We start from the raw sequence: 13686 nt of genomic DNA on the forward strand, positions 1-13686 counted from the left end.
CGGGATATCAAATGAAGTCGAAATATTATATTCTTAATATCGTTTTGAAGTACTCGCGACATAGTATTGCACGTCGTTAACGGTGCGTGAAACGGTCAATCATAGCAAATGTTATCGGACGTCAATGTAGGCATTTTCAAACTATATTTCGAAATTTTCGATAACAAGCTAACTTTAAAAATTCATCGACGACTGTGCGATAGTCAAATCGATAAATATTTTACATTTTCTCGAAACTCATTTTGAGAACTATTTCATAGAGACATCGAATGATCTAAATAAATATCAAAAATAGTTAAACGGACATTAAACGTATGTCTTAAAAAATACGCATAATTCGTTTTTCTTAAAAAAATCAATTATTTTATTACTATTTCGAAATTTTCGATAACAAGTTAACTTTAAAAATTCGTCAACGATTGTACGATAGTCGAATCGGTAAATGTTTACATTCTCTCGAAACTCATTTTGAGAACTATATCGTGGAGATATCGAATGATCTAAATAAATATCGAAAATAGTTAAACGGAGATTAAACATATGTGTTAAAAATGCATTTTTTTAAAAAAATTATTTCTTTTTTCCTTTTTAATTCTTTTTTGTTTGACGTCAAATTTGTTTTTTTTTTTTTTTGGTTTTAACGTAAAATTTTTTAATAATCATTCTTTTATGCAAAAAATTGTATTAGATTATTTTAAAAATTAATTTATCAAGAAGAAAAAGTAACAATAAGAAAAAAAATTCCTAAAAATTATCGAATTTTTTTTATATATAAATTTTTTTTAGATGTTAAAATAATTAAGATGAAAAATTTGTTGGCTCAATTTCTTGTTGCTATAATTCAAATGTATTTTTTCAAACATTATTATTTTAGTCTAAGTGATTATTTTACTTATAAATGACGTATTTGATAATACTATATTAAATATAAGTAAGTCGTTTAATTAATCGAATCCTTTATTTTATTGTTGAATATCTAATTGATATAATTAAATCGTTTAATAAATCGAATCAATTTTTTATTGTTTGCAGTCTCCCTTTGTTTCCTTATTTAATATGCTAATATCTCCTTTTATAAAATTCAAATCGTGCATTGCATGTCACAAGACTAGTCTACTTTTAAAAGAGAGGGTTAGGGCTTTACTATTCATTCTTGTCACGTGAGGGTTTACACCTATCTCGTTCAACCTGATTTTTCTACAGTGGCCAAATGAAACACATATGACTCGTCTGCTTTATTGCCGACAGCTATTTCCCTAACCCGTGCTTCGTTCTCTCTCTCAAATCTACTACATAAAAATCCAAAATTTCTCCCAAAATCACTTACAAAATTGGAATCAACCCACAAAGGGAAGAACAACAACCGATGTTTGAATGGATGGGATGGCCATCATCAACGCCATTGCCATGGAGAGGTGCTGCGTCTATCAATTGAGGCTGTGGAAGAATTGATGGTAGCCTTGAAGAGTCCAGCCAATCCTCTGATGGAGAGATGCTCGAATGGCAAGATTATAAAGCTATGTCTTTTACTCAATGTGTATGTCATCTGCTCTCGTCTCGTCTCTCCAGCATAATTTTAGCCTCTTAATGTAAAGAGTAAATTTTTCTTATTTATCATTAAACTGTTTAAGCAATGTTCAAATAATGATAATTGAAAAGGTGATACTATGATTCAAGAATTATCAAAACTCAAGACCCTTTTAAAACTAAAGTCGAAACCTTCGACTCGCAACTTGTTGCGACCTGACCAGAATGTGTGTCCCTTTATCTTACCTTCATAGGACCAATCCTTTCCTTTGCTTTTTGTGCAATCCAGTAATCAAAAGTTTGGTTTTCTAAAGATACTTCACAAGTTGTGATAGTAAATTTTTTACTTTATTCTCCAGCAGGTAATAGATGAAACTCTTCAACTGGGAGGCATTGCAATTTCGTTGGAAAATCTATATGAATAAGATTAAGAGTAGTCCATGTGGGCAAAGAGAACAAAATATACTTAAAAAGAAATAGGAAATAAAATTAACAACTGACAACTACAAACAAAGATGAAGGATACATAAGAATGATTTCTAAGAAACCCAAAGACCACCTCATCCCTTGAGATCACGATTAGTATTTTTCATAATCGTATTTCCAATCACTTGCACCCATCCTTTGTTATCCTTGTTTTCAATAGATGCAATGGATATCCCGTTGTGCTGATCATATTCCGTAAACATTTAGTACTCAAGTGGTGTTGATAAAATGAAATTGAACTTTATCCAAAGAAAATGACATACCGTGTTTTTTTTTTTTTTATAACAATTAAGGAAGAATTTTGATCACCTTTAGATGATATATTTGAAAGATGTGGTCTAGAGCCAATTGACGAGGTTAGTCTTTGTAAGTATTATGCCCTAGGTCCAATCAACTTTGGACATAAATACTTTTATATGTAATTAATGCAATTAAATGGCAGATCTACTTGGTAAGTTTGATTTTCTTAGAGGACCAACAATTGTTGTTTGTTATTTTCAATTAAACTGTTATTTTCTATAGACCCGAGTTAATCCATGGTTCTAGAAAGAGCGCAAGTGTTATTAAATAATTTGCAAACTTGTTAAACTGAGTAAATACAATTAGCTAGAGCTAAACGTTGAAATGTTGTTCAGAGAGTAAAAAACTTGTTAGTAGGCATTTAAGAGATTAATAAGCATTCTTTCTTTTTTTTCTAGCATGAAACTGAAATATTTGTTGGTCAAGTATTTGTAAGGTTCTCTAATTGCATATTATCATATCTATTTGTATACTTTTACTAGAACTACATTGATAGCAAAATGATTTTTTGGCTTGTGGGGTAGAAAGTTTTCAATTGTTGAATTAATGGAGACGAATATATATAAGCCAAAGTAAAACTGATGATACTTGTAGCATTAAAATTTTCGAATGTTTCGTAGTTGTTTTTGTACATATATTTGGGTTTTATATCATCAATCTTTTCATATCAATGTGTTGGAAATTTGATAGAAGTGTTTGGGTTGTAAAATTATCGCTCCCTTTCTAGGTTATTTTGTACATTTCCAACTCAATATTAGTATGAGAATTGAACTATCTATCATATTACGGATTCCAGCTTAGTCCTTTGTCCCAAGTTTAATGACTAAGTCCTAAAAATGGTATTCTTTGTACCTGATATGATAGCTGATGTATGGCATGAAATGATTTGTAGGATCATTTGTTTTTAAAGTGAAATTGCTTTAGAAACTAATTCAAAAGACACGGATGTTTTAAAAAAATGGAGATTGACTCAAGACATCTCCAAATGAAATTTAAATCCAGAAATGGATGGAGCAGAGTCAATAGTTTCGGCCACCTTCTAGTTGTTTCAATTTTCTGCATAACCTTCATAGGGAGAAATGAACCAGCTGAAAGATATACCAACAATCGCAGGGCATGCATTTAAATCAGAAGCACAGATAAAGGTTAGTAATTTCTACTTGAAAACAAATTTAGTAAATGAACCAAGGCAACCTTCAGTAATCAAATATTGCTCTCTTTCTATTAGATCCACCAAGGTTGACGTAGGGACAATTTTGGCTTAAGATAAGGCTTACTTGCTAGAAAATTTTTGCTTGCTTGGTCTAGAATGATATGACATAGTAACTTTCTATACATTTTCAATGAGGAAAAGTCCATTCCATTGTAGTCATAGTAAACTTTGGGTTGATGATGTAATTCACGAGAATTCGACACATTTAAGACACTAACATTGCCTTCAAGATAACCTAGCCCGTGCATAGCACGGGTAAAGACTAGTATATATAAGAATCCTCTTATTCTCTCCCTTTCCCTAAAAGGTAAAAATCTTATCATTCTTTTTCATTCTCTAAATCCAAACGGCTCAATTTTTTCTTGCTCAAGGTCATCGACGACGTTAAAGTCCTCCATTTTTTGTTCAGGCTTGAAGCCAAATAACCGTTAATCAGTCCACCTTCGACGAAGATCACCATTAATCTCTTGAGGTTTTATTTTTTCTTTCTTTTTACATTTGTTGCTCTCTTCTCTTCTAATTTTTCAAATTTAGGGGTATTTGTTTTTTTTATTCTTTACAAATTTGGTCTGAATTGGTACAATGTCTCATTTTTTTGTTGTCTATTTTTCTAGTGCTATGAAAATGTTAACATTTTGGTTTATGTAAGTTATTTATAAATGTATTTCTTACAATTATATTTTTCATTTTTCTTTCATGTAAATAATGGTTATTGATCATTATTGGACAAATTAAGTTTGAGTTTGTGAAATGAGCCAAGATTGAATTAGGGATATTCTGGTCAACATGCACAAATAAACTCGATTAAATGTGTCTTTATATGATTATTTCGGATAATTTAAATGTTGTTTGAAGTGTTGGATTATTATATTTTTATTCTTGAAAATGTCTTTGCATTTATAATGTCCATTCTGACAGTAACGAAATCATCCGTCTACAGATGAACTGTCGTCCTCGACAGTTAGACTCTGAAATTCTCGGCAGTTGATTGCAGAAGCTAAATTTTGTTAAGCTTCTCTTCTACATGTGATTTTAGAGGTTGAAATGTATAATATGTCATTTGAGCATCGTTATTACTTCATGAATTATAGACATAATAGTTATGAATCCATCTGTACAAATAAACTGTCATTCTAGATAGAGAAGTCACCGATCCAAAAGGTGTTTGCCTGGATTATCGGAGGGTCCATTGGCTAGCTAGGTAAATGAGGGGATTGTCATCTAGGAAATGTCATCTACACCTAAAACTTCTGCAATTGCGGGAAATTTGCTGCTTCATTTATGCCATTTCATTAGAGGATGACAGCTTATCAAGGTAACCCATTTTATACTTAACACTCTTTCATGCTGGATGTTCTATACTAAACGTACTAGTACTATAATTAGAAAATCGAAAAATGTTGTTATACCATTTACACTGTGAAAAAACGTGACAGTTTGTTGCAATCTAAATGTATGACATATTGTTGCAATATAAATTCAGCGGACGCCTAGGATCACATGCAATTCATAAATATCATTCTTCATATTTGTCAGTTATGACATATTTTTGTAACCCAACCCTTTACGACAAGCTTGAGATCACATGCAATTCAAAGATAAAAACATCTTATTCGAAATTTACGGCATATTTCTGCTATCTTAATATACCATAAGTTTAGGATCACATGCAATTCAAAGATATGATTTGTCATACTTGTAATTTATGGCAAGTGTGGGCAGCCTAAATTTACCATAACTTTAGGATCACATGCAATTCAAATATATCATTCTTCAGTCCACAAGGATGATGGTGAGTATATCGGGGGCCCGATTGTGTCAATTAGGTAGCTGTCATTGTTATGTTAGAAATTTCTCGTAACAGTAGGATCACATGCAATTTAAAGATAATTTTATTTCAAATTTGTAATTCAGGACATATTTTTAAACATAGGTTACATAGATATGAGCTCGTACAGACGAAGGTTGGATACGGGAAACGAGGCTTTGGTCACTTTCATGAGAAGCGACGAACAGTAACACAGCGTGGAACGTGTTGTACATGCATATATTCTGTCAACGATCCGCATGGATGAATTTGTTATTTTTTCATATTGTGTAATAATAAATTACTATTTCAAATATTTTATGTGGCATTTATTTGAAACTGTTAAGTATATTTGAAATTTATGTACAATAACCCTTCGTTTGCAATGAAGCCACTTGGATCGCACTACTACGGCATACGTCTAGACTTATTTTCAAATTTCTTGTTTGTGTTTGTAACGTGCATGTGCCTTCGTAACCCTAAACAAGGTTAATATCATAAGCCAATAAAAGTGCCCAAAGTACGACAAGTGTGGTGCAACTAGTTGACAACTGAGTTAATGTCTATTTCTTTTTGTTTCATTCGTCATGTAACTTGTGCATGAAGATGATGCCCCATTTTTGTAAGACACTACAATTACAACGATGGTACAAGTACTAGATTTTGTTTCACAAACACATTTCAGCTGTAGGAATCTAGAGTTAGTGAATTATACAAAGAGAATAAAGAGTCTTAAATGTCCTACTAATTATGGGGAAATGGGGGATAAAGGTACTCTAAATTTATTGAACCATAACACCAATTGCTTTTCAAATGTACAAGGAGATTGAACTTGGTGGTTGGGTAGATGATGATCATAATTGATTCCCCCCTTCAAGTTGCTTATAAATACAGTGTCACTAAATTGTCATTCCTAGACAACTTAGTGGAATAGTATTGGGAGAATTTCTGTCTCTTACAAACACATTTCGTTTCATCAATACTTTACTACATCAATATAATGAGTTCGTCCACAGGAATCACCGAACCGTTCAACATGGATGAGCCGTTGTCGGTTCTCGGTTCATCCCCATTATTTCCAATCTACATTTCGTCAAACGATGAGGAAATTGACCCTCGTACGAGTAGGAGAGCTATTTCCCCTGTTCCCTTCCCTAACTTGGAAGATGTTAGAAGTGACGATGGGCAATCACAGAATGATGTGCTCGATGTGGTGTTCGCGGTCGACGCTGGATAAGAGGGGCAGTCCGACGATGATGACGGGCTGGCGTACGTCCCACAAAACGAGGTCATTATCATCTCGTCCGATGAGTCAGGTGAAGACAGTGGGGAAGAAAGTTCAGTAGTCGACGACGAGTGAAATGTCTGCATGAATAAGTAGTGTATAGTCCAGTCTTTTGTAGGGATGAATTTGGTTAATACAAAACCAAAATGTCTGCATGACCATCTCCCTAAGCTGTAATCCGAGTAGTATATTTTGTGTAATCTAGTCCGGCCGAACTGTCGAGAATTACAGATTTCTATCTGTCGGGAACGACAAATTAATCGTCGGGCTGTAGATCTATATTTTGCACCACGTTCAGCGGATGTTATGAAATAGTGTTTATTATGAGCTGAATTGACTCCACGGATTACGATGTTGCAAATTATAATAAATTTTGTGGGTATTGAAAATAACATTTTTAAATAGACAAAACAGGAAAGTGGTTTTCCGTCCTCCCTTCATATATGCTGCAGCCTTCATATGGTCAATTGGAGATTCGGGTGCTTCGGTGTTCGACACACTGTGCTGATGATTGAGCTCACCATGTTGTAAATTTTGGGGACATTTCGTTCGGCCGAACAGGTTCCCTGCACAGTTTGCTTCCCTCGCCATGTCAACACTCGAGAGCTCGATTCCCAAAATAGTGACGCAGAGTGCAGTTTCCTTATGAACAGATATGTATCAATTTAGGTCCTCATCGTCGTGTATATCTACCGGAGGTATATTCAAATTCGGGACTTTGAACTTCAATTTGATTTCATTGCAGGGTTTCAACAATATCAAGTTTGTCCTTCAACTGTAACACAAGTTCTGCTACGGTAATGCTTCTCGGCGCTAAAATGAAAGTCGTTTTGTCCTCTCTCCACTTCCATTCGTCATCTACGTGAACAAAGTTCCCCCATGCGACACGATGAATCTCAAATCTTGAGACATACCTAAAATGTTGAGACTACAAAAGTGATAATTCTGCACATTCATATGTCGAAGGATTTAATACCGTCAAATTGGCGCATTAGAATACTTTGATCCATGTAGTACCAAAAAGAGAGCTTTTCAGGTATCGAAATCGACAATTGAATTCTCTGTCCATTCCGATAGTTACTAAATTTCGAGTTCGACAGTTTAAATGTCTAACCCAACGTTTCGATGAAACTGCTCAACAGTTGAACTACCATAAGTTTCGGGAATGTTAAAAATCATGTGTTTGACTGTTTGAAGAATTTATCGTAAAACATTAATGGTGATAATCAATTCTCAACTACAACATCAACTGATCTTCCAACACATAAAGAACATATAACTCAATTCTTCATTAAATATGGAATCCTTCACATTTTGTTGAGAATATTGGTATTTTTTTTCCTTTTTAAAATATATAAAAAATAAAACACATCAATTAATAAGAGATTAAAAACGGACAATTAATTATGACCATGTTCTATTGAACATTTAAAGTAGTCAAGTATGGCATGAAAAGATTTCTTTCATACTACCTCACCTTTGAGATTGATCAATGACTCTCCTTACTGCCTTGTTGATAATGGAAGGGAGATGATGATGAAGAAGAAGATATTTCACGTCCTACGTCTGTGTGTTATTCTTTGCACAAATTTCACCCCTTTTTAATCAAAAATTCATATTATACAATATAATATTCATTTCTTCAATATTAACAATAATAATAAATAAATAATCACATCACATCATTAATTGCATTCAAATCAAGCATTTATTACTCCTAAAAAGGTGTCAAAGTGTAAGATGGACATTTTGTGGGGCGAAAAAGTGACATTTTTGGAAAAAAATTGTGCAAGACAATTTTTTGTACATTTTCAAATTTAGTGACGTTTATGTAAATTCCCCTTTATATATATATATAAAATAAATCATCACATCAACATAGAGCATGTTTGAGCCACATTATAATGAGAATGAGAATGAGAAATAGAGCCGTTATGGGTCCCACACCAGAGATAGAAATTCAAAAATGGTGGCTCAATGTGATGGATAACGGTCATATTTTTCATTTTAATGAGGTAAAAATGTGGCTCAAACAGGGGCATAGTCAACTCCTTCAAATCAAGCATTAAATGCTAATGAAAATGTGTTAGTAAGGGTAATTTGAACATTTCACACAAAAAGTGACATTTTTGCTCACCTAAAGTGAAAATGAAAACTTTTGGGGACCTTGTTAATTTTGTGACATTTTTGAAAATTTCCCAAAGATAATATGGATTTTTCACTACCTACAGTTGTTGACTCTTCACTACTAATATATATATATATATATATATATCACTACTCCCTACTACAATGAATGTGGTGAGCACTATTCATTTAAGACGTATTTTGTATTTCCTTATTTTACTTTTGAATATCCCATAATATCTCATTTTACTACTGAAATCACTACTATTGATCTTCCTATGTGTGTGTGGTGTTGCTGTTTTGCCTGATTTGAATTTTTATGTCCAGAAAAAAATAGTTGACGTCATACCACACAAAATTTTTTTTATAAAAATTGTCGTGAAAAAATAATAAACATTAATAGATAATTGATTTTTTTAAAGAAGAAAGACGAATTATACGTATTTTTTAATACACACGTTTGATGTACGTTTGACTATTTTCGATATTTATTTAAATCATTCAATGTATTTATGACATAGTTCTCGAAATGAGTTTCGAAAGAATATAGAAGATTTTATGCATTTGACTATCGTACAATCGTCGATAAATTTATAAAGTTAGCTTGTTATCGAAATTCTTAAGTTTTTAAATGATGTCTCTTTTGACATTAAATTTTTTTTAAAGTTTATTAGGAAATTTTTCAAATGACGTTAAAAATTATTGTTGCGAAAAAATAATAAATATTAATAAAATAATTGATTTTTTTAAGAAAAAAGACGAGTTATACGCATTTTAACACACACGTTTAATGTACGTTTAACTATTTTTTATATTGATTTAGATAATTAGATGTGTTTATGATATAGTTTTTGAAATGAGTTTTGAGAGAACATAGAAGATTTATAGTAGATTTTTATAAAGAAACTAAATAAATCACCTAGTGAAAAAAATTTGACAAAAAAAAAAAAAAAAAAACTAATAGAACAACTCCGTGCATGACGGAGCAATTTTACTCTTGACATCAAGGAGCCCAGGAGCAAAATTGCTCTTGCTGCTCCTGACATCCAGGAGCAATTTGCTCAGTGAATCACGGAGCAAATGCTCCGTGATGCACGTAGTTGCTTCATCAGGCATTTATTTATTTTTATTTTTTTAGATGATGTTTAGTGTCAATTTTTTTTATTTGGTGATTGATATTTTTTTTTGTCAATTTTTTTTTTCATTAGGTGATTTATTTAGTTTTTTTTTTTTTTGTAAAAATCTATCATAAATCTTTATAAATCTTCTATATTCTCTCGAAATTCATTTCAAATTTCGAGAACTATATAATAGATACATCGAATGATCTAAATGAATATCGAAAATAGTTAAACGTATATCAAACATGTGTATTGAAAAATGCATATAACTCGTCCTTTTTAAAAAAAAAAATCAATTATTTTATTAATGTTTATTATTTTTTCGTGACAATTTTTTCAATATAATTTCTTTTTTTCCTTGGTGATTGATATTTTTTTTTTATACAAATCTATTTTACCCTTATATAACATGACACGGAGTATATTAAATCATGAATATTGTTTATTTCCTAAAAGTAGTTGTGATGAATCAAAGTAAAACTTAACACAATATTGAAAAAATTTAATACTCAATTAAAAAGATGTTGATTAATTTATTTGACGATATTGAATATTTTAGATGTATATAAATTTTGGAGGATTAAATTCAAATATATCAAAATTTGCTGATTAAATAAAATCTCAACCCCATTTAAGTAACAAAATATTATACTGTGGCTCAGCTTATGTTTGGTTCCATTAAATTTTTTTCTCATTTATTTTCAATTACAGAATCTTCCATAAAATAATATTATATGTAAATAAAAAAATTCATTAAATTGATTGGATATTGAACAATAAAAAAAGATTCGATTAATTACACGATTTAATTATATTGAATATAGTAATCATCAAATAAATCCTTTATATGTAAAATAACCACTCAGACTAAAATAATGTTTGATATATAAATTATGAGCTCTAATAATTTGGATTTTTAATCCATGTATCAAGGGAACATTTATCATATCCCCAAAAAATACATTTCAATTATAACAACACAAAATTGAGGCCAACTAATTTTTCATCTTGATATTTTAACATCTGTAATTTTTTTATATATAAAAGAAATTCGTTCGTTTTTAGAAATTTTTTTCTTATTGTTATTTTTTTCTCTCAATCATTTTTTTTTAAATAATCTAATAAATTTTTTGACGTCATTTCGAAAATTTTCTAATAAACTTTTAATTTTTTTTAATGTCAAAAGTGTGTCATATATGAAGATTACATTTCTATTTATCATTTTAAACAATTAATCAAATTTGTAGATTTATTGAGAGAATTGAATAGATATTTTGACACGTTAATATCTTAATATTACCTAAAAAATGACATAACCCGTGCATCGCACGGGTGGAAAACTAGTATATATAAAAGTGTCAAAAAATATTATCCAAGAAAGTTTATTGACTTAATTTAAGATTATAAAATACAATCCACTTAATTTTATCTATTATTAATTAAGGCTTGCATAGATTATGTTGAGAAAACTTATTGGGAAAATTTGGTGAGTGTTATGAAAAGAGAGAAAGAGAATAAAGACTAAAAAAATATATATTTGTATGTGTTTTATTGAAAATCAAAGCCCCATATATTTATATGAAATGATTAGGAATACAACTTAATGATTTTTAGGGTTGCAGGGGACAATCATCATTTACTAATAAGCTTATCATTTACAGTACTTCTCCTTGAATGACACGTTACATAATACAAAATATCAGTCTCGTTAAAACCTTTTTTGATAAAAGCTTAATGAGACAAAAAATTAAAAGAAGGAAAAAGAGTATAGTTATTTTGAAATATGAAAAACATATGCTGCCTCATTAAAATCTTACTAGGAAACTCCAATGGGATAAAACCTAAACAAAGAAAAATAGTATAACTATTCTCCTTGATGTTAATCATTGAAAATTTTTGAGTCGATGCATTTCAATCTTATGAACCAAATTCTTGAATGTAGACGTCTGTAATACTTTTGTGAATAAATCAGTCACATTGTCACTTGAGCGAATTTGTTGGACATCGATGTCGCATTTCTTTTGAAACTCATGTGTATGAAAGAATTTTGGAAAAATATGCTTCGTCTTATCGCCTTTAATATAGCTTCATTTGAGTTGTGCAATACAAGTTGCATTGTTTTCATACAAAATTATTGAATTATCTTTTGTTGAAATTAACGCTCATGATGCTTGGATATGGTAAGTCATATTCCTTAACCATACACATTCTCAGCCTGCTTTATAGATTGCAGTAATTTCAAAATGATTTTAGGATATTGCTGTGAAAAATTGCTTCATATATCTCCATGATATAGCTATTCTTCAACGTGTAAACACATATTTTGTAATTTAGTTTTATGTGAGTCAAAGAGACAACATGCATCTGTGTATTCCACTAAAGTTAATCCCGATTTTTGAGAATAAAATAATTACAAATCAATAGTACCCTTTAGGTAACAAAAAAATATGTTTAACACCATTCTAATATTTTTGAGTTGGTGTAGAACTATATCTTGCATGGAGATTTACTAAAAAAAAAAAGTTATGTCGAGTTGAGTGCAGTTTACAAAATAAGTTAATACTCCAATTGCACTTAGGTATGGTACTTCAGGATCAAAAACATTTTCTCCATCTTAAAGTAGAGGAAACTGATCTTTTTCACATCAAGTGATTGAACAATACAAAATAAGTTAATACTCCAATTGCACTTAGGTATGGTACCTCAGGATCAAAAACATTTTCTCCATCTTGAAGTAGAGGAAATTGATCTTTTTCACACCAAGTGATCGAACAACTATAAATGATGTCAATAAATATGCATCATCCACATAAAAACATTTCAAAACCTTTTCTGTATATGTAGATAAATGAACAAATAATTATTCTGAAAAATGTTCAATATACAACCCATGACAAAATTTGATTTTTTCAAATCTTTCATCTCAAATTCATTTTTTAAACAATGTGCAGTTTGTTGAACTCTTTAGGAGTTCCAATTAAATTTAAATCATCAACATAAACTGCCGCATTTGTAAATCCAATATTTTTTTTTCTTTATGAAAACAATTGGACAAGCATCATCATTTTTATGACCCTCATTCAGCAAATATTCGCTAATGCGATTATACCCCATGCATCCCAATTGTTTCAATCCATACAACGATCTTTACAATTTAATTAAGAACATAGTTCTCGGACATGTATCATTTGTTCCTGATACTTTAAGCCATTTAGAGACTTTCATATATATGTCACTATCAAGTGAACAACAAAAATCACGATTACTACATCAATAAAGCGTATATTGAACATTTGTGATACAGTTAAACTAATTAAGAATCTAAAAGTAATGGTGTCAATTACGAGAGAATATGTTTCGTTATAATCAATTCTTGTTATTTGTAAGAAATCTTGAACTACGTGTCGAGTTTTGTATCTTGTAATTTCATTATTTTCATTTCTCTTTCGTACAAAGACCTATTTGTATCTTATAAGGATTACTTTTTCAGGTGTTTGGATTACAGGTCCAAACATCTTTTGTTTCTGTAAAGAATTCAATTCCGTATGTATGACTTCTTTCCATTTTAACCACTCATTTCTATGTTGACAGTCTTAACAAACTGTAGTTCAGGATCCTCATTTTGTATCATATCAAGAGCCACGTCAAATGCGAAAAATATTGTCTATAACAATATTATTTCGTTCCTATAATTTGTGAGGTAGCATATATTTTATTGAAATCTCATTATTTTCGGATACTCAGGGTTCTTCAGAAACTATATTTTTAATATTTGATTAATTAGTCTTTTCTAATATTATTTTTTTTCGAAATTTTTGGT

The 13686-nt window shown here is 30.6% G+C and overlaps 1 long non-coding RNA gene across 1 annotated transcript; it reads left to right on the top strand.

Moving 5' to 3' along the window:
* Positions 1–1178: 1178 nt before the first annotated feature.
* Positions 1179–5744, top strand: LOC111372821. Its single transcript, XR_002698828.1, has 2 exons — positions 1179–1537; positions 3206–5744. It is a non-coding gene; the product is annotated as an uncharacterized LOC111372821 (long non-coding RNA).
* The last annotated feature ends 7942 nt before the right edge of the window (positions 5745–13686 follow it).

This window comes from Olea europaea, unplaced genomic scaffold (assembly GCF_002742605.1).
Source record: "Olea europaea var. sylvestris unplaced genomic scaffold, O_europaea_v1 scaffold1031, whole genome shotgun sequence".
Taxonomy (NCBI): Eukaryota; Viridiplantae; Streptophyta; class Magnoliopsida; order Lamiales; family Oleaceae; genus Olea; species Olea europaea.